The following is a 6,270-nucleotide window of genomic DNA, read 5'->3' as shown; positions in this document are numbered from 1 at the left end:
GTGCAATATTGTTGCACAGAGCGGAGTAAGTATTATCTCTTTTTTTTTATTTTAACCCCCCCCCCCCCCAAAAAAAAGTTCATCCTTTTAGTACCACTTTAAATAGAGAGTTGAACTTTAAATGAGCCAGCTGTGTTATGTGGAGCCCCCCGGCGTGCTTCTCTTTATGACCAGGTTGGGTACTAAACTTATGAGCAATAATATTCCAACTATCAGTGATTGCCCCCCTTCAGGACAGGACACAATGGATTGACTAGGACAAAGACTGACAACTTTATGTGGATTTACAGCTCTCAGGCCGTGCTCAACGTTTCCCCCTAATCAGCAGATAAATGCTAATAGTGCAATTACATTTTGTTTAATTGAGAAAAGCAGATGGATGGTAATTGGAAAGCCGAAATCAATTTGAGGGAGAAGGAGAGGGTGGGGGGAGGGGGGCTTCTGGAGGAGCCATTAAAAATTAAAAAGAGGAAAATTCTGAGCTTTCTTCAGAACATTGGAACCAATGATCATTCCCATGTTTAGACATACCACCTTTATCAAATATTCTAGATTAACCAATCACATCTTCACCGGATCAGATCTCACATCTTCACCCGATCAGATCTCACATCTTCACCCGATCAGATTTCCCATCTTCACCAGATCAGATCTCTCATCTTCACCAGATCAGATCTCTCATCTTCACCCGATCAGATCTCTCATCTTCACCCGATCAGATCTCTCATCTTCACCCGATCAGATCTCTCATCTTCACCCGATCAGATCTCTCATCTTCACCCGATCAGATTTTACATTTTCCCATCTTCACCCGACAGACTTCCCATCTTCACCAGATCAGATTTTACATTTTCCCATCTTCACCCAACAGACTTCCCATCTTCACCGGATCAGACTTCCCATCTTCACTAGATCAGACTTCCCATCTTCACCGGATCAGACTTCCCATCTTCACTAGATCAGACTTCCCATCTTCACCGGATCAGACTTCCCATCTTCACTAGATCAGACTTCCCATCTTCACCGGATCAGACTTCCCATCTTCACTAGATCAGACTTCCCATCTTCACCAGATCAGACTTCCCATCTTCATCAGATCAGATCTCACATCTTCACCAGATCAGATTTTACATTTTCCCATCTTCACCGGATCAGATCTCTCATCTTCACCCGATCAGATCTCTCATCTTCACCCGATCAGATCTCTCATCTTCACCCGATCAGATCTCTCATCTTCACCCGATCAGATTTTACATTTTCCCATCTTCACCCGACAGACTTCCCATCTTCACCAGATCAGATTTTACATTTTCCCATCTTCACCCAACAGACTTCCCATCTTCACCAGATCAGACTTCCCATCTTCACCGGATCAGACTTCCCATCTTCACCAGATCAGACTTCCCATCTTCACTAGATCAGACTTCCCATCTTCACTAGATCAGACTTCCCATCTTCATCAGATCAGATCTCACATCTTCACCAGATCAGATTTTACATTTTCCCATCTTCACCCGACAGACTTCCCATCTTCACCGGATCAGACTTCCCATCTTCACCGGATCAGACTTCCCATCTTCACCGGATCAGACTTCCCATCTTCACCGGATCAAACTTCCCATCTTCACCGGATCAGACTTCCCATCTTCACCGGATCAGACTTCCCATCTTCACCCGATCAGATCTCTCATCTTCACCCGATCAGATTTTACATTTTCCCATCTTCACCCGACAGACTTCCCATCTTCACCGGATCAGACTTCCCATCTTCACCGGATCAGACTTCCCATCTTCACCGGATCAGACTTCCCATCTTCACCGGATCAGACTTCCCATCTTCACCGGATCAAACTTCCCATCTTCACCGGATCAGACTTCCCATCTTCACCGGATCAGACTTCCCATCTTCACCCGATCAGATCTCTCATCTTCACCCGATCAGATTTTACATTTTCCCATCTTCACCCGACAGACTTCCCATCTTCACCGGATCAGACTTCCCATCTTCACCGGATCAGACTTCCCATCTTCACCGGATCAGACTTCCCATCTTCACCGGATCAGACTTCCCATCTTCACCGGATCAAACTTCCCATCTTCACCGGATCAAACTTCCCATCTTCACCGGATCAAACTTCCCATCTTCACCGGATCAAACTTCCCATCTTCACCGGATCAAACTTCCCATCTTCACCGGATCAGACTTCCCATCTTCACCCGATCAGATCTCTCATCTTCACCCGATCAGATTTTACATTTTCCCATCTTCACCCGACAGACTTCCCATCTTCACCGGATCAGACTTCCCATCTTCACCAGATCAGACTTCCCATCTTCACCGGATCAGACTTCCCATCTTCACCGGATCAGACTTCCCATCTTCACCGGATCAGACTTCCCATCTTCACCGGATCAAACTTCCCATCTTCACCGGATCAGACTTCCCATCTTCACCGGATCAGACTTCCCATCTTCACCCGATCAGATCTCTCATCTTCACCCGATCAGATTTTACATTTTCCCATCTTCACCCGACAGACTTCCCATCTTCACCGGATCAGACTTCCCATCTTCACCGGATCAGACTTCCCATCTTCACCGGATCAAACTTCCCATCTTCACCGGATCAAACTTCCCATCTTCACCGGATCAAACTTCCCATCTTCACCGGATCAAACTTCCCATCTTCACCGGATCAAACTTCCCATCTTCACCGGATCAAACTTCCCATCTTCCCCGGATCAAACTTCCCATCTTCACCGAATCAGACTTCCCATCTTCACCCGATCAGATCTCTCATCTTCACCCGATCAGATTTTACATTTTCCCATCTTCACCCGACAGACTTCCCATCTTCACCGGATCAGACTTCCCATCTTCACCGGATCAGACTTCCCATCTTCACCGGATCAAACTTCCCATCTTCACCGGATCAAACTTCCCATCTTCACCGGATCAGACTTCCCATCTTCACCGGATCAGACTTCCCATCTTCACCGGATCAGACTTCCCATCTTCACCGGATCAGACTTCCCATCTTCACCAGATCAGACTTCCCATCTTCACCGGATCAGACTTCCCATCTTCACCGGATCAGACTTCCCATCTTCACCCGATCAGACTTCCCATCTTCACCGGATCAGACTTCCCATCTTCACCGGATCAGACTTCCCATCTTCACCGGATCAGACTTCCCATCTTCACCGGATCAGACTTCCCATCTTCACCGGATCAAACTTCCCATCTTCACCGGATCAAACTTCCCATCTTCACCGGATCAGACTTCCCATCTTCACCGGATCAGACTTCCCATCTTCACCGGATCAGACTTCCCATCTTCACCGGATCAGACTTCCCATCTTCACCAGATCAGACTTCCCATCTTCACCCGACAGACTTCCCATCTTCACCGGATCAGACTTCCCATCTTCACCGGATCAGACTTCCCATCTTCACCGGATCAAACTTCCCATCTTCACCGGATCAGACTTCCCATCTTCACCGGATCAAACTTCCCATCTTCACCGGATCAGACTTCCCATCTTCACCGGATCAAACTTCCCATCTTCACCGGATCAGACTTCCCATCTTCACCGGATCAGACTTCCCATCTTCACCGGATCAGACTTCCCATCTTCACCGGATCAGACTTCCCATCTTCACCGGATCAGACTTCCCATCTTCACCAGATCAGACTTCCCATCTTCACCAGATCAGACTTCCCATCTTCACCAGATCAGACTTCCCATCTTCACCAGATCAGACTTCCCATCTTCACCAGATCAGACTTCCCATCTTCACCAGATCAGATTTCCCATCTTCACCCGATCAGATTTTACATTTTCCCATCTTCACCCGACAGACTTCCCATCTTCATCAAATCAGATTTTACATTTTCCCATCTTCACCCGACAGACTTCCCATCTTCACCAGATCAAATCTCACGTCTTCACCTGATCAGATTTCCCGTCTTCACCAAATCACATCTTCATGAGATCAGATTATACAAGCTGCTCTTGGTGGAGACTCCAGACCTATCTGCACAGCGCTCTCTGTTCTTGTTCCCGTGTAACAGGCAGAAGACAGATGTATGTTGTGATTATAGGTAACCCACATGGGTAAAGCCGTGTAATTGAAAAATGGTCCAATTACCGAACACAGTCAATGTAAATGTCATGTCCTGTATGCAGGGAAACGTGAGACACATAGAAATGGGAATCACCATAAATTGCTCCTCATTACCATCGCCTCCTGCTACAAACGTACGAATGGGACCAATGTATATGGAAATCTTTACATGCACACACTACCTATCTATCATACACTGTATAATACAATATACAGTGAGATATTTCTAAAGCTGCTATTGACATGAAATTTGCACCACATGTCGGTATCAACCCATGCAATCCATACATACAAAGATACCCAAACAAATAAGTTCAGAAATTAAGTTCTGTGTAATAATATGGAATGACACAGGGAAAAAGTATTGGACAAGAAAGGAGGTGCAAAAAGGCATGGAAAGCCAAGTCACACTGATAGATTTCAACTGGTAGCACCCTGGAGTTTAGACAAATTTACTTGCCAGGAATAATTATCCTGGTTGATTGATAGGGATCTATTGATTTCTCCCTAAGGTTGGCCTTGTTGCACTTTTCTCTTCTACCACTAGGTGGCCGGGGACTTGGTGGTACTAGATACAAGAAGGGCAACACAAGGTCAGGTTATGGATATATATGGCATTTCAGCCAGTGGGCAGGGCTTTTCTTGAATCTCTTGGCCTGATGGGAGAGCCTATATATTTTGGTGGAGTCAGGTGATCGGTGTTCTGTGCCACCTGGACGGCTGTCTGGGTGGACGTGTGTTGTATTGTGTGCTGCTTGGCTGGAGATTGAGCCTATCCCGGGCACATCTGGCTGCCAGGTTGTCTGAGGGCCTATCCAGAAGCAAGAGAGGGCAGCGCCGGGTTGTGACGGTTCCTGCCGGCTGGAGAACCTGTCGTGGTTGGAGGGAGAGGGGAAGCTGCCACCAGTAAGGGACTATCTGCCTTATTACCGGGGACCACCGTGAGTAACCGAAACAAGTGCCGGAGCAGCATTCCCACCAACTGGGGATGGTGAAGTATCCGGAAAGTGGGTATCAAGCCAGGGACCAAGCCTGCGGAGGGGGCGCTTGCAGAGCAGTCTTGTGTGTCAAGCCAGGGACCGAGCAGGCCAACGAGGGTGAAGCTTGGGAGCTATCTAGAGTGCCAAGATAGGGACCCATCCAAGAAGCGGGGGTGACGCTTGAGGAAGATACCAGGAAGATTGAAGGAGCTCAAGGGATTCAGTGGCAGTGAATCAGAGGGTCTAGTGAGAGACCAGGAGCTCAGTGGGCTGAATATCTACAAGGAGAGATCATAGTGAAAAGAACTGTTAGGCCGTGTACACACGCGGGGACTGTTCGCTCAACTTTGTCCGTCAAACAGTTTCAGCGGACAGTCCGCTCAAAATTAGCATGGACGGACTTGCCCACACACGACGAACGAACAGTCCGCTGAAACCGTGCGCGATGACGTGAACGGCACGTACGACGGGACTAGAAAACGACGTCCTATACACTGCAATGCAACCTTCGCCGTGCAAATTCTTTCTGAGCATGCGCGAGACTTAGTTTGACGAACAAGCCTACACACGGGCGGACTGTCCGCTCAAACCAAGTTTCAGCGGACAGTTTTTCGGAATTTCCGAAAAACTTTGTTCGTCAGACTGTCCGCTGAAACTAAAGTTGAGCGAACAGTCCCCGCGTGTGTACGCGGCCTTATGTTTGTGTTTGGAACTGTTAAAGACTGTTGCCATAGTAGACAGCATCCATGCAGATGTGGCTTCTTGCTGGATGTCTTTTCCTGCATTGCTGTCCTCCTATTAATGTCTCGGAGTCTGCCAATAAAACTTGCAACTACCCAAGGTTCTCCTAGCCCTAAACCTCTCTTCCCCCAAAAGAGTTTAAGAGAAATACTTTCTTTTGCATTCAAGAAGTGTCTGACACCCAATAGCTTTAACTACTCTGCACCCACCATGCCTCACAACCCACCACATACAGAAGGATGTCGGCTATCTCTGGCCCTGGAGGTTCTCATTAGATCAAAGGAGGCCGGAGACCTTGCTACATCAGTAATTAGAAAGCAGTCCTGCCCCTTGTCAGTGCAAATTAATATCAGCTGGTTCAGTCTCAACCGATGGCCTATAAAAAGGTGTCTCATTACCAAGATGTCACACAAGAAACATC

The 6,270-nt window shown here is 47.5% G+C and overlaps 1 protein-coding gene across 1 annotated transcript in view; it reads left to right on the top strand.

Annotated features, from left to right (window-relative positions):
• ZMAT4 (zinc finger matrin-type 4) overlaps nt 1-6,270 on the top strand; it is a 1,011,964-nt gene that overhangs the window by 753,213 nt on the left and 252,481 nt on the right. The gene's annotated exons all lie outside the window — the stretch shown is intronic.

This window comes from Lithobates pipiens, unplaced genomic scaffold (assembly GCF_037356315.1).
Source record: "Lithobates pipiens isolate NorthernLeopardFrog02 unplaced genomic scaffold, aLitPip1_a1.2 Scaffold_25, whole genome shotgun sequence".
In the NCBI taxonomy this organism is placed as follows: Eukaryota; Metazoa; Chordata; class Amphibia; order Anura; family Ranidae; genus Lithobates; species Lithobates pipiens.
This window is presented reverse-complemented; position numbering and strand designations above follow the sequence as displayed.